Here is a 16,903-nt window from a genome sequence, read left to right as displayed (position 1 = left end):
GGGAGGGGGGGTTGAAGGGGAAAGGTGGAGCATGAATCATGTAACCATGTTAAAAATGAATATTAATAAATGTTAAAAAAAATGAAACAAAGGCAAAAAGTGATCTACAAAGAAAATCAGACCAGAATGAGAAAGATGACCAAAAATCCAGGGATGAATAATAGAACTAAACTAGAAGCAAAGAAAAAAATGACTTCACAAGGGAGCAAGAATATATAAAACAAAATGAAAAATGAAAAATTTGAGGAAAATATGAAACAAATCATTGGCAGAACCTCAGATCCATAAAACAGGTTATGGAGAGACAATTTAAAAATCATTGATCTACCGGAGCATCATGACAAAAGTAAAAGCCTGCACATCTTCCTATGGGAAATTGTCCAAGAAAACTGCCCTGACATTCTCGAACAAGAGGGAAAAGTAGAGATTGAAAGACTCCACAGATCACCTCCTACATTTAATCCACAACTGACAACTCCCAGGAATATTATAGCCAAATTAAAAAACTACCAGACCAAGGAAAAATATTACAAGCTGCTAATAAGAAATCATTCAGATACCAGGGAACCACAGTTAGGATAACACAGGATCTGGCTGCATCTAGGCAAGGAATATAATATTCTGGAAAGCAAGGGAACTGAGTCTACAACCAAGAATCAACTATATAGCAAAACTGACTATATTCTTGTAGGGGAAAGTATGGCCATTTAATAAAATTGAAGACTTCCAAGCATTCATAAAGAAAAAAAACAGACTTAAACAGAAAATTTGATGTCCAAGCTCAGAACTGAAGAGAATCACCAAAAGGTAAGAGAGGGGGGAAAAAACCAAAAAATAAAAACCTTTTTTTTAAGTGAACCAATAAGTTCAAATGATTTGTATCCATATAAGAAAAGATGATATTGGTAACTCTTAAAAATTGTTATTATCATCAGGGTAACTAGAAGAAGTATGCTTAAAGGGAACAGTGACAAACTGTATAGGATGAATTCTCAAGATATGTATATATATATGTATATATATACTTACATATATATATATACACACATACATATGCATATATTTGTGTATAAATATATATAAAACAAACTAGAGGTAAAAAAGAAGATAATATTAAGAAAAATGGGAAAAGAGACAAAATGGAGATAGGAAATACTAAATTCTCACATGCATTGAAATTAATTCAAAGAGAGAAGAACAATCAGATCCATTGGGGCAGAGAATTGATTCATGCCCTACAGAGAAGTAGAAAGTGTTATAAAGAAGTGAGGCAAAATGTTGATAATGGGGAGGAATAACAGGGATAAAGGGTGATGACTGAGTCAAGGGAATGAATAGGCAACCTTGGTATAGGGGGAGTAAAGAGGTTAGGTGAGTAATGAAGTGATGAATGGGTTGTATATTGGAGGTAAGGGAATAGATGGGAGTATATAGGAGGGCAGCTCAAATAGGCTTATTCACTGAGGCTAGAGACAGAGGATACTGAGAGGAAACAGGCTGGGATCTTCAGGCAGGGAAAGTATCTCTAAGGTACAAGAGGAATTGGGCCAGTCAGAAATGTTTAGATCAAGGCTGGGGTTTCTCTTGTTAATTTCTAAAGTCCCTTGAGGGAGGAGTCAAAGGCTACTTCCTGCCAGTGAAATTGATGTCTACAGGAAGTCTCCACTAGGTACTTCCTGCCCAAGATGGATGTCTAGGTTTCCCTCAGGAAATAAAAGATAGTAATTCCTTCCTTCTTCAGCCTTTGACTTAATCTTCAATACAATGATTCACCAGAGACTTTTGTGTAGGTAACAAAGGGGATTTATTAATGTCAGGGATAATCAGAGGGAAAGAGGTTTTAGGTTTTTATAACTGTTGCTAGGGAGAAGGCTGGTGCTGGGTGATGGGTCACAGGAGAGGGTTAGACTGAGAGAGGCCTGCTCTCCCAGTCAGGAAGGTTTGACTGCCTTTGAAGTAAAGTATTTATCAAATCACTAAATTAGGGGTGGCTTGATCTAGGATGTCCTATTTGCCTACAGAAACTAAACCCACAATGTACAACCACCCAAACCACCCTTCCTCCCAGGGCCCAAAGGGAAATTCAGGGGAAATAACAGGGATGTAAATGGAGAGATCAGGGAGAGGTCCAGAGAAATCAGATAGGTCCAAATGTCCCAAAAACAATCAGCACAGGCCAATGCCGAAGTCAAAAAGGCAAAAGCCCCTCAGTTGGAACTTCAGCACTATTTATAGCCTCAGGCTTCAACTGCCTTTCTGAACATTCTAAAACCACTAACTGCCAGGGCTGCTTACAGTTGAATTTGCAAAAACCAAAGGCTTCTGCTAGCAACCTTCATTACAAAAGGTAACAAACAGACTGGTGGGGAGGGAAGCAATACTAGGGAGGGAGTGTGTGGGAGGTAGCGTAAAAAGACCCTAAAGAAAATAAGGAGGGAATAAGAAGGGAGGGGGAGAGAAAGGGAAGTAAAATAAGTGAGGGGATTAGGGGGACTGATTAAAAACAAAACACTGGTGTAGAAGGAAATAGTGAAAGAAGAAAGATTGCATCTAGATCAATATCTATATATCTATTCCAAGATAAATTCAGAATGGGTGAATGACATGAACATAAAGAAGGAAACTATAAGTAAATTAGGCAAACACAGAATAGTAATATTAGATATCAGATCTCTGGGAAAGGAAAGGCCAAGCAAGAGTTAGAAAATATTACAAAATGTAAAATAAATAATTTTGATTACATTAAACTAAATTACATTAAATTAAGCTTTTGTACAAACAAAATCAATGCAACCAAAATTAGAAAGGAAGCAACAAATTGGGGGGGAAATCTTTATAACAAAAAATCACTTGTAATTAGAGAAATGCAAATCAAAATTCTGATGTACCACGTCACACCTTGCAGATTAGCTAACATGACAGCAAAGGAAAGTAATAAATGTTGGAGAGCATGTGGCAAAATGGGGACATTAATGCATTGCTGGTGGACCTGTGAATTGATCCAACCATTTTGGATGGCAATTTGTAACTATGCTCAAAGGACAATAAAAGACTGCCTGCCCTTTGATCCAACCATACTACTGTTGGGTTATACCCCAAAGAGAATATGAAGAAAAAGACATGTACAAAAATATTTATAGCTGCATTCTTTGTAGTGACAAAAAACTGGAAAACGAGGATATACCCTTCAATTGGGGAATAGCTGAACAAATTGTAGTATCTGCTGGTAATGAAATTCTATTATGCTCAAAGGAATAATGAACTGGAAGAATTACATGTGAACTGGAATGACTTCCAGTAATTGATGCAGAGTGAAAGGAACAGAACCAGAACATTATACACAGAGATTTGTGGTATAGTTGAATGTAATGGACTACTATCACCAATGCAGTGATCCAGGACAATTCTGAGGGACTTATGTGAAAGAATGCTATTCACATTCAGAGGAAGAATTATGGGAGTAGAAACACAGAAGAAAAACAAATGCTTGAACACATAGGTTGATGTGGATATGATTTGGGATGTAAACTCTAAATGTCCGCCCCAGTACAACTATCAATAATATGGAAATAGGTCTCGAACAATGACACATGTAAAACCCTGTGGAAATGTGCATCAGCTATGGGGAGGGGGAGAAGAGAGAAAGAACATGAATCATGGAACCATGGAAAATTTTTCTGAAAACAAAAAAATAATAAAAAAAAAAGAAAAGAAAAAGAAAAAGCCACCCTCATTGGATAAATTCTATGGAAAAAAACAGCAGAGTACAGAAATGATAGCAAAGAGCAACACATAGACAAACAGATCTAAGCTTTCAAAACAAAAGAAATTGATCACAAGCTTTTGAGGAACTCAAAAAGGAATTCAAGAACCAAGTAAGAAAGAAGAAACTTGGCAAGAAAAGTAGGAAATAGAAATCCAAGTAATTAAAAAAGAAAATAACAGTTTAAAAGACAGAATCTCCCACTTGGAAAAAGAAGTGCAGAAATCACATGAAGTGATAAGGAAATTGGAGACCACAATTGACCTGCTGGAAGCCATGAAAAACAAGATAGACCAAACCAAAAAGAGAAATCAAAAGATCATAGTGGAAAACCAGTCTTTAATGACTAGAATTGGGCAAGTAGAAGCTAATGATCTTACAAGATAGCAAGAATTAATGAAGCAAAGTCAAAAGAATGACAAAATAGAAGGAAAATGAAATATCTCAATGAGATGACAACGGACCTGGAGAACAGACCTAGGAGAGACAATTTGAGAATCATTGATCTACTGGAAAACCTGGGGAAAAGTAGAGGTCTTGACATTGTACTACAAGAAATTATCCAAGAAAACTGATATCCTTGAACAAGATGGCAAAATAGACATTAAAAGAGTCTATAGAACACCCTCTACATTAAATCCTCAAAAGACAACCCCGAGGAATGTCATTGCCAAATTCAAGAGTTTCCAAGCTAAGTAGAAAATATTGCAAGAAGCCAGAAAGAGACGATTCAGATATCAAGGAGCACCAACAAAGATTACACAGGATCTGGCAGCCTCCACACTAAAGGACTTCAAGGTTTGGAATGATATTCAGAAGGGCAAGAGAATTAGGTCTACAACCAAGGATTATCTATCCATCAAAACTGACTATATACTTCCAGAGGAAAGTATGGGCATTTAACAAAATAGAGGATATCCAAGTATTTCTAAATAAAAGACGAGAACTAAATGGAATATTTGGCATCCAAATACAAAATTCAAGAAAAACACAAAAAGGTAAACAAGAGAGAGGGGAAAAATATTTTTTAAGGGCTTCAGTAAGGTGAAATTATATTCCTATAAGGAAAAATGATATTTGTAACTCTCAAAAGCTGTTTTCACTGTTTTCACTATCATAATAGATAGAAGAATTATTCAAAGGCAGAGGTTAGAGTACTAAGTGGATTAAGATGATATGTAAAAAAAGGGGAGGAGTGGGAGTAGAAATGACACCAAAAGGAACTGGAAGGAAGAAGAAAAATAGGATAATTTATACCACATAAAGAGGTGCATGAGAGGGGAAGGGGAAGAATACGACTATAAGAAGGAGAAGAAGAGAATGGTAATAGGTAATACTTAAACCTTACTCTCAGTGGAATCAATTCTGAGAGGGAAGAGCAGCTAGATCCACTGGGGTATAGAATTCTATCTTACCCTACAGGGAGTTGAGAGGGGAAAACCAAGAGGGGGAGAGGGGTGGAGAGTATCAAAAGGGAGGGGAAAGGGAGGAAGGTGGGACCATTAAGAAAAATTAGAGGGGAATAAGAAAGGAGGGAGTGGGAAGGAAAGTAAAATAAGGGTGGGGAATTTGAGAACTGATTAAAAACATAACACTGATGTAGAAGGAAATAGAGAAAGACAAAAGGGCAAGACCAGGGGAGGAAATCAAAATGATGGGGAAAATATAGGTTGCAATCATAACTCTGAATGTGAATGGGATGAACTCACCCGTAAAATGGAAGTGGTTAGCAGAATGGATCAGAAACAAATATCCTACCATATGTTGTCTACAAAAAACACACATGAAGCAGGTAGACATCCACAGGGTAAAAAGACTGCAGCAAAATCTAGTGGGTATCAACTGAGAAAAAGAAGGCAGGAGTCTCAATCATGCTATCTGACAAAGCCAAATTAAAAATAGATCTAGTTAAAAGAGATAGGGAAGGTAATTACATCCTGATAAAAGGCAATATGGACTGTGAGGAAATATCAGTACTTAACATGTATTCACCAAATGGTATCTTAAGGAGGAAATAGATAGTAAAACTATAAAGTGGGAGACCTGAACCTTCCTCTATCAGATCTAGATAAATCAAACCGAAAAATAAATAAGAAAGACGTAAGAGACATGAATGAAATCTTAACGAAATTAGAGTTAATGGATATATGGAGAAAAATGAATAGGGACAAAAAGAAATATACCTTCTTTGCAGCAGCACATGGTACATTCACAAAGTTTGACCACATACTAGGGCATAAAAAGTTGTAAGCAAATGCAAAAAAGCAGAAATAATAAATGCATACTTTTCAGATAATAATGCAATTAAAATTATGATTAGTAAGGGTAAATTAGTAAGAGGTAAATCAAAAATTAATTGGAAATTAAATAATATGATTTTCCAAAATTGGTTGGTTAAAGAACAAATCATGGAAACAATTAATGATTTCATTGAAGAGAATGACAATGAGAAGACATGTTATAAAAATCTATGGGATGCAGCCAATGCAGTACTCAGGGGAAAATTTATATCCCTGAGTGCAAATATCAATAAATCAGAGTGCAAAGAGGTCAATTAGTTGGGCATGCAAATTAAAAAATTAGAAAGAGAACAAATTAAAAATCTCCAGATAAGGGGCAGCTGGGTAGCTCAGTGGAGTGAGAGTCAGGCCTAGAGACAGGAGGTCCTAGGTTCAAACCCGGCCTCAGCCACTTCCCAGCTGTGTGACCCTGGGCAAGTCACTTGACCCCCATTGCCCACCCTTACCACTCTTCCACCTATGAGACAATACACCTAGATTAAGGGTTAAAAAAAACTCCAGATAAAAGCAAATGAGAAATATTTTGAAAAAAACAAATAAAATAGATAAAGTACTGGTTAATCTAATAAAAAAGGAAAGAAGAAAATCAAATTAAGAGTATCAAGGATAAAAAAGGTGACCTCACTTCAAATGAAGAGGAAATTAAGGTAATTATTAAGAACTATTTTGCCCAATTGTATGGCAATAAATATGGCAATGTAGGGGATATGGATGAGTATTTACAAAATTATAAATTACCTAGATTAACAGAAGAGGAAACAAAATACTTAAATAATCCCATATCAGAAAAAGAAATTGAACAAGCCATCAAAGAACTCCCTAAGAAAAAAATCCCCAGGGCCAGATGGATTCAGAAGTGAATTCTACCAAACATTTAAAAACAACTAATCCCAACACTACACAAACTATTTGACAAAATAAGCAAAGAAGGAGTTTTACCAAATTCCTTTTATGACACAAATATGGTACTGATTCCAAAGCCAGGCAGACCAAAAACAGAGAAAGAAAACTCTAGACCAATCTTCTTAATGAACACAGGTACAACAATCTTAAATAGAATAGCAAAAACACTCCAGCAAATGATCACGAGGATTATTCACTATGATTAGGTGGGATATATACCAGGAATGCAAGGATGGTTTAATATTAGGAAAACCATCCTCATAATTGACCATATCAACAACCAAACCAGCAGAAATCACATGATTATCTCAATAGATGCAGAAAAAGCCTTTGACAAAATACAATACCCATTCCTATTGAAAACACGAGAAAGTATAGGAATAGATGGGCCCTTCCTCAAAATAATAAACAGTATATATCTAAAACCATCAACAAGAATCATATGCAATGGGAACAAGTTAGAAGCCTTCCCAATAAGTTCAGGAATGAAGTAAGGATGCCCATTATCACCTCTATTATTTAACATTGTACCAGAAACCCTAGTAGTAACAATTAGAGAAGAAAAAGAATTGAAAGGATTGAAATAGGCAGTTAGGAGACTAAACTATCACTCTTTGCAGATCATATGATGGTCTACTTAAAGAATCCTAGAGAATCAACTAAAAGGCTAGTGGAAATAATCAACAACTTTAGCAAAGTTGTAGAATACAAAATAAACCCGCATAAATCATCATCATTTCTATAGATTTCCAATACAACTCAGCAGCAAGAGTTAGAAAGAGCAACTCCATTAAAAACCACTCTAGACAATATAAAATATTTAGGAATTTATTTGTCAAAACAAACACAGGGATTATCTGAACACAACTACAAAACACTTTCCATACAATTAAAATTAGATCTAAATAATTGGAAAAACAATTTCTCATGGGTAGGATGAGCTAATATAATAAAAACGACAATCCTATCCAAATTAATTTACTTATTCAGTGCCATACCTATCAAACTACAAAGAAACTTTTTTATTGAATTAGAAAAAATTATAACAAAGTTCATTTGGAAGAACAAAAGATCAAGAATATCAAGGGAAATAATGAAAAAATGTGAAGCATGGGGGTCTAGCAGTGTCAGATCTTAAATTGTAGTATAAAGCAGTGGTTATCAAAACAATACTAGTACTAGTTAAGAGAGAGAAGGGAGAATCAATGGAAGTAAATGCCCTCAGTAAGATAGTGTACAATAAACCCAAAGATCCCAGGTTTTGGGACAAGAACCCACTGTTTGACAAAATATGCTGTAAAATTGGAAACCAGTATGGGAGAGATTAGGTCCAGATCAACATCTCACAGCCTATATCAATGTAAATTAAGAATGAGTAAACCACCTAAATATAAAGAAGGAAAATGTAAGTAAATTAGGTCAACATAGAATAGTATATCTGTGAGATCTATGGGGAAAAAAAAATTTAAGACCAAGCAAGAAATAGAGAATGTCACAAAATGTAAAATGAATAATTTTGATTACATTAAATTAAAAAGTTTTGTACAAACAAAACCAATGCAAAATTAGAAAGGAAGCAATTAATTGGGAAAAAAATTTTTATAACAAAAACCTCTGGCCACAGTCTAATTTCTCAAATATATAAGGAACTAAATCAATTGTACAAAAAAATCAAGCCATTTCCCAACTGAGAAATGGGCAAGGGACAAGAATAGGCAGTTTTCAGATAAAGAAATCAAAACCATCAATAAGCACATAAAAAGTGTTCTAAATCTCTTGTAATTAGAAAAATGCAAATCAAAACAACTCTGAGGTACCACCTCACACCTTGCAGATTAGCTAAGACGACAGCAAAGGAAAGTAATAAATGTTGGAGGGCATGTGGCAAAATGGGGACACTAATGCATTGCTGGTAGAGTTGTAAACTGATCCAACCATTCCAGGAGACAATTTGGAATTATGCCTAAAGGACTTTAAATGTCTGCCTGCTCTTTAATCCAGGCATACCACTGCTGAGTTTCTACCCCTAAGATATAATAAGGAGAAACACATGTACAAAAGCATTTATAACCTTGTTTTTTGTGGTGGCAAAAAATTGGAAAATGTGGGGATGTCCTTCAATTGGGGAATGGACAAACAAATTGTGGTATCTGTTGGTGATGGAATACTATTGTCCTGAAAATAATAATGAACTGGGAAGAATTCCACATGAACTAGAATGACCTTCAGTAACTGATACAGAGCGAAAGAAGCAGAACCAAGAGAATGTTGTATACAGAAACTGTTACACTATGGCACAATCAAATGTAATGGACTACTGGCAGCAATGCAATGATAGAGGACAATTCTAAGGGACTTATAAGAAAAAACACTATCCACATCCAAAGAAAAAACTGTGGAAGTAGAAACACAGAAGAAAAAACATTTCCTTGATCACATGGTTCAATTAGGATATGATTGGGGATGTAGATTCTAAATGATCACTCTACTGCAAATATTAATAATATGGAAATAGGTCTTGACTGATGATGCATGTGAAACCTAGTTGAATTGCTCTTTGGCTATGGGGTAGGGGAGGTAGAAGGGGAGAAGGAGTATGAATCATGTAACCATGAAAAATATTCTAAATAAATAAATAAAAATTTTTTAAAAAGCTAATTGTGTTGCTCACTAAAGTGGAATGAACGAAGAGATTATTCCTGAAAATGCCTTGGAAGACTCTCAGGCTACTTAGTTGTTATGTTTCTTTACCATTTGCCAGTATCCACTATGTGACCTAAAAGATCTTGCAAGGGCAACATCAGGTCCCCAGAGCTGAAAAAAGTAAAATGCCTGGAAGCTGGTGGGATGTCTTATGCATGGAGATCATCTGTGGTGCTCTTCAGGTGGTCCTTTGGTTGCACTTAACAGTAATTTTCCCTCACCTTGTTCACATGCTCTCTAGGAGAAAAACGAGTGAGCAAAGAAATTGTTATTGTTGAGGTTAATTGGTATATTTCAAATTTTCCTTCAACAATTCAACCTATCATAGGTGCATGGCATATAATCTTGATCAATATTCTACTGTTAAAGTATTCTCTGTGACAGTTACAAAAAGATTGTTGAGAGACTCTGTACGAAGATTTGAGATTCCATCAATAATGATCAAGGGATTCATTTCACAAGAGGTTTGAAAAGTTCTACAAATTCAGTAGCATGTTCACTGCTCTTATCATCCTCAATCATTAGGAGCAGTAGAGAAACATGAGTTTTCTAAAGGATATTCTAGGAACATCCTAAAAAATCAGCTAAATGACAATATGAATGGCCCTTAGGAGCATGAAATCTATTCCAAATAGTAAAACTAGCTTTAATCTATGAAGAACTTATGGAAAGGTTCAGGAGAACTTTGACATTCCATTCCCTTATTCCTTCTCCTTTTCTTCGTCTGACTGATAATATTATGGTGAATTATGGTTGCACATGAATGAACATTCATAGGTTCTATCCACAAAAGCAATGACAAAAAGTCCTGATGGAGTGTGTCATTCCTACAATTTGGTAGATGCACATGAGCTCATTTTGCCCACCATGATGCCAGTTTATAGTAAATTCTCCTGAAATAATTCCAGATATTTTGAATGAATATGAAATTTTATAAAATGGAAAATCAGTGGCATTTCTGGCTTTAACAAGCAATTGAAATTACCTCAAAGCAGAAAGTACCTTACCTGGAAGAAAGTATTAAAATAATATCTACTTTATAACTATGGTCAAAGAAAATACACCATCTGCAGGCCAGGTGATCAAAAAAATGTTTAATTTCAAACAATCCTTAAATTGGACCAGCCAACCCTAAACTGATTTGCTAATCTTAACACTCTTTCAGTTGATACCTAAGAATTAAAGAATTAGACATTCAAATTCATGTTTTGCTAAATATATACATTTAGTGAAAATCACCTTTATCTTTACTCATCACACAGCCTCTTTTTATACCCCACACAATATAATCTGCTATATTCAAGACAATATCCAACCCAATCATGACATCTGTATAAATAGCTTTTACATCTCTTCATCTTAATATTTTGTTTAATTTACCATATTAAAATAAAATGCAAAGAGCACCATATTTACAATGACTCAACCAGAGTGATGTATTTTGCTACTGATCACGTATAATCTAAAAAACAGGAAAAGCAAGTGCAAAAGAGATCTGGCAATTCATAGACACAAGACTGTGCTTGAGATAAAACTGGGCTCCCACACAATTCTCCCTCCAATTCTCCCTCCTTCCTCCCATGAGCTTTAGTACTTCTGATGCTATTTTTAGGAACTGTCCTGTGTTTTCATATTGAGTCTTAGTTATTCGTTCTTGCTTCCATTTTCTATGTGTATCTTTAAAAACTGGAGTTGTTTGGTGAGTTCCCTGTGCATTCACCTTGGCCTATTTAGACAACTTCCTTCCCAATCTCCACCCCATCAGAACTCTTTACATTTTATATCTTCAGAATTTCACTGAGAGCATCCCATGTCTCCCGGGCTGAGTTCTACTCTGTTCCATGAGATCTTAGTTATGTTTTCTCCCAACCCTTTAAAATCTGCTCTTCTCAAGATCTAAAGTGCCTATTTCCAGCTTTTCTCTCCTTGTTTATCACAAATTATAAGATGGAAAGGTATTTTGAGTTGGTAAGAACTTAATTTATAGTATCTGGGCAATTAACAAGCTCTATTCTCAGTTTCTCTTCGAGCTTCAAGGTGGATTAGCCAATTTTAGGCTGCAAATAACACACACACACACACATATACTTGTCCTTGATTTCATTTTTGTTCAGTGATAAGCACAAGGATATACCTTCTACAGCTGATAATGATGGAGTAATGACTATCTTTGGTTCGCTAATATGTGTCAGTTCTGTTCCCCATGGGCCTTGTATACAACATACCAAGGTAGTTTGTGCTCTGTCATTTTAAACTTGAAGGTTTTCTGTTTCTGTCAATAAATTTTTATAGATCTATTTTGTTTTTATATCACTTATATTCCCAATATATTTCTCTCCTCTTTCCCAGAGAGTCATTCCTTAATAAGATAAAAAGAGAAAAATACCGTTGAACAAAATTAGCTGACATATTACATTGCTGTAGTCACTGTGTGTTATTCTTTTAGTTCCATTTATTTCGCTTTGCATTCCCATGTTTCTTTATAGTCATCCTATTCATAATTTCTTATAGCACAGTTATATTTCCACTATTTCCATACAATTTGTTTGACCATTTCTCAGCCAATAGTTTGATTCCAATCAATACTTTGATTATTTATTATTTCTTTGCCACCAGAAAATGTGGTATGATGAACATAGTGGTTTTTGTGGAATGTTTTGTTTTAACATTTGCTTCTTTGTAGTATTAGCTAGCAGAGGACTCTCTGGATTAAAGAGTTTTTTATTTGTGTCATTGTCTCTCATAATTAAGATCACTACTTTGGATAGTTGGGCCAATTCACAGTTCTACCAACAATGCATTACTATGTCAATACTTCTATAACCACCTAACATTAATTATTAACATCTATTGTCTTTTCATTATTAAATTTTTCTAGAGAATTTTGCTTGCATCTATTTTTTCACCTTATTTCACTTTTCTCTGTAACATATTTATTTACTCCCAATTAATTTATAAATTCCTTAATAACAAAGACTATGATTGTTACTGATTATAAATTCCTTAATGAAAAAGACTGTGATTATTACTAATTATAAATTCTTTAATGTCAAAGACTATAATTATTACCAATTATAGTGTCCTGAACGTGATAAGTTCTTTTTTTTTTTTTAAACCCTTACCTTCTGTCTTGGAGTCAATACAGTGTATTGGCTTCAAGGTAGAAGAGTGATAAGGGCTAGGCAATGGGGGTCAAGTGACTTGCCCAGGGTCACACAACTGGGAAGTGTCTGAGGTCAGATTTGAACCTAGGACCTCCCGTCTCTAGGCCTGGCTCTCAATCCACTGAGCTACCCAGCTGCCCGATAAGTTCTTAATAAGGGCTTGCCATGTTGAATGAAGATAAAGTCTGTGCAAGAAGGAACCAGCTACATAGTGACTTATCCTTGGCAGAAGCTTGTATACAGACCAAAGGTGGAACAGACAAGATTTCCTCAGAATTTTTTTAAATTTTAATTTTTTAATATTTTCCCATGTTTACATGATTCATCTTCTTTCCCTCCCTTTTTTTCTCCCCCCTCCCAGAGCTGACAAGCAATTCCACTGGATTGTACAAATGTTATCACTTGATACCTATTTCCATATTATTCATTTTTGATATAGAGCAATTTTTAAAGCCTAAACCTCAAATCATATACTCATACATACATGTGATAAGTGATATCATATGTTTTTCTTTTATATTTCTACTCCCAAAGTTCTTTCTCTCAATATGGTTAGCATTCTTTCCCATAAGTCCTTCAGGAGTGTCCTGACTTGATGCATTGCTACTAGTAGCAAAATCGATTACTTTGGATTGATCCACAATGCTTTACTTCCTATGTGCAATGTTTTCCTGGTTCTGCTCATTTCACTGTACATCAGGGGTCGGCAACGTATGGCTCTCGAGCCATATCTGGCTCTTTCTGCAGGAGCCATAAAGTCAATTTTTTTCAGGCGCCGTTATAGGAGCGCACACTGTGAGCACTGTATGGCTCTGATGAAATTACATTTTAAAAAATGTGGCGTTTATGGCTCTCACGGACAAAAAGGTTGCCGACCCCTGCTCTACATCATTTTATTGAGATTCTCCCAGTTCACATAGAAATCCTCCAGATCATCATTCCTTACAACACAATAATATTCCATCATCATCATATACCACAATTTGTTTAGCCATTTCCCAGTCGGGGGACAACCCCTCATTTTCCAATGTTTTGCCACCACAAAGAGTGTGGCTATAAATATTTTTGTACAAGTATTTTTCCTATCTCTTTAGGGTACAAACTTAGTAGTGGTATTGCTAGATCAAAGGGTATGCAGGCAGTCTTTTAAAGCCTTTTGGGAATAGTTCTATATTGCCTTCCAGAATGGTTGGATTAGTTCATAATTCCACCAGCAATACATGTCCCAATTTTGCCACAACCTCTCCAACATTTATTATTTTCTTTTACTGTCATATTGGCCAATCTGCTAGGTGTGAAGTGGTACCTCAGAGTTGTTTTAACTTGCATTTCTCTAATTATGAGATATTTAGAACACTTTTTCATGATAATTTTGATTTCTTTATCTGAAAACTGTCTATTCATGACCCTTGATCACTTGTCAATTGGGGAATGGCTTGATTTTTTGTACAATTGCCTTAGCTCCTTATAAATTTGAGAAATGAGACCTTTGTCAGAGAATTTTGTTATAAAATTTTTTCCCTAATTTGTTGCTTCCCTTTTAATTTTGGTTGCATTGGTGTTGTTTGTACAGAAACTTTTAAATTTAATATAATCAAAATTATTCATTTTACATTTCATAGTGTTCTTTATCTCCTGCTTGGTCTTAAATTCCTTCTTTTCCCATAGATCTGACAGGTTTACTATTATATGTTCACCTAATTTGTTTATGATTTCCCTTTTTATATTTAAGTCATTTACCTACTCTTAGTTAATCTTGGTATAGGGTGTAAGAGGTTGATCTAAACCTAATTTCTCCCATACTGTTTTCTAATTCTTCCAGCAGTTTTTGTCAAATAGTGAGTTCTTGTCCCCAAAGCTGAGATCTTTGGATTTATCAAATACTATCTAGCTACTGTCATTTGCCTCATCTATTCCATTGATCTACCCTTTTATCTCTAACCAGATTATTTTGATGATCACTGCTTTATAGTATAGTTTGAGAGCTGGTAAAGCTATCCTTTACATTTTTTCATTAGTTCCCTTGGTATTCTTGATCTTTTGCTCTTTCAGATGAACTTTGTAACAATTTTTTCTAATTCTATAAAAAAGTGTTTTCTACCATTTGATACCTTTGATAGGTATAGCACTGAATAAGTAAATTAATTTAGGCAGGATTGTCATTTTATCATATTAGCTCATTCTACCTATGAGCAATTGATGTTTTTCCAATTGTTTAAATCTAGTTTCATTTGTGTGAAGAGTGTTTTGTAGTTATGTTCATCTAATTCCTGAATTTGTCTTGGTAAGTAGATTCCCAGGTATTTTATATTGTCTGGAGTGGTTTTAAATTGAATTTCTCTTTCTAACTCTTGCTATTCAGTTTTGTTGAAAACATATAGGAATGCTAATGATTTATGTGGATTTATTTTGTACCCTGCAACTTTGCTAAGGTTATTGATTATTTCTACTAGCTTTTTAGTTGATTTTTTTTGGATTCTTTAGGTATACCATCAAATCATCTGCAAAGAGTGATAGTTTAGTTTCCTCATTGCCTATTTTGATCCCTTCAATTTCTTTTTCTTCTCTAATTGCTACTGCTAGCATTTCTAGTACAATATTAAATAGTAGTGGTGATAATGAGTATCCCTGTTTCACTCCTGATCTTATTGGGAAGGCATCTAATTTATCTCCATTGCAGATAATACTTTCTCATGGTTTTAAATAAGTATTGTTTATTATTTTTATGTTTTCTCAGAATTTGTGCCTAGCCTCAGTCCCCAGTCTTCAAGGCCCTCCAGTTGCCCAGATGAAAGCTCTTTAGGACCTCTGTCTAATCCACCCTTCCCCCTCTCAAGGGAATCATATAACAAATCCAATGCTGTTTGTTTTAGAGAATTCAGCCCTTCTGGAGCTCCCTACCTCACTGGGAACATGTTGAAGCCAGGGTCAACCCTTCCCAAGGCCTTATATGGGCAGGGTTAGGGACTTTATGGATCCTGAATCCCCAGTGCCCCCATAACCATAACTGTCTGACAGACAGACATTCTGCAGCCCCCCTCCCTGACCCCCACCTGGAAACAAGCCAGCCCAAAAGGCTGTCAGAAACCTTCAGCTGGCAGGGCCAAGTTCAGACCACATACACATGGATGGACACACACCATGTACCACACACAGTGCAACCAGACAGACAGACAGGCACATAGAGAAATGGGAAAATGCACAATTGCATTTCATCAACTAGGACAACATGAATAAACAGAGACACGCTCAGGGAAAATTAGCCTACATTGGCATACACATAGGCATATATATAAATATAAAGATACAAACTCACTCAGGCAGACACCCTAAGTTTAGGTAGTCATCATATGCAGACACACATATACAGAGACTGACACAGACAGAAACATGTAGTCTGATAATCGGACTCAGGCTTGGGCAGGTGCTCACAGATGTTAATGTAGAAAGATACATAAATATGAAGAAATTGATTGAGGCAACCACAGAAATTTTTTTTAAAAAACATTCATACTGATAAAAGTACCGACATACACACAGAGCACATACACACATATATCCATTTATGAAAACACCATATATACACATTAACATTTATATATACACATTCATATATACATTCATCTTGCTGAGTTCTCAGTACCCTTTTGTGTCCTTCAGGGTTATAAGATCCCTGAAATCTAAGAGAAGCTTGTATCTCTGTCTCAGCCTTGTTTCTGAAGAGCAATTTTGAGTGAAACTCCCTTGGTTCAAATGTTCTCTCTGCTACTCACTTCTTTTCTGTACTTGGGCAAATTATTTAATCTCTCTGTGTCTCAGTTTCCTAAATCATGAAATTTAGCAATGAACCAGAGACTCTCTATGGTCCTTTTCAGTTATGATTCTTTGATCTATGTCTGTCTATAGTCAGAATTTAAATCCAGGTCTCTCATGACTGTTAAGAACTTTTCCCACTATGCCATGCTATCTCACATCTCGATTCCTTCCTTCCTTCCTTCCTTCCTTCCTTCCTTCCTTCCTTCCTTCCTTCCTTCCTTCCTTCCTTCCTTCCTTCCTTCCTTCCTTCCTTC

Source organism: Gracilinanus agilis, chromosome 2 (assembly GCF_016433145.1).
Source record: "Gracilinanus agilis isolate LMUSP501 chromosome 2, AgileGrace, whole genome shotgun sequence".
NCBI classification, from domain to species: Eukaryota; Metazoa; Chordata; class Mammalia; order Didelphimorphia; family Didelphidae; genus Gracilinanus; species Gracilinanus agilis.
Note: the sequence above shows the minus strand (reverse complement) of the source record.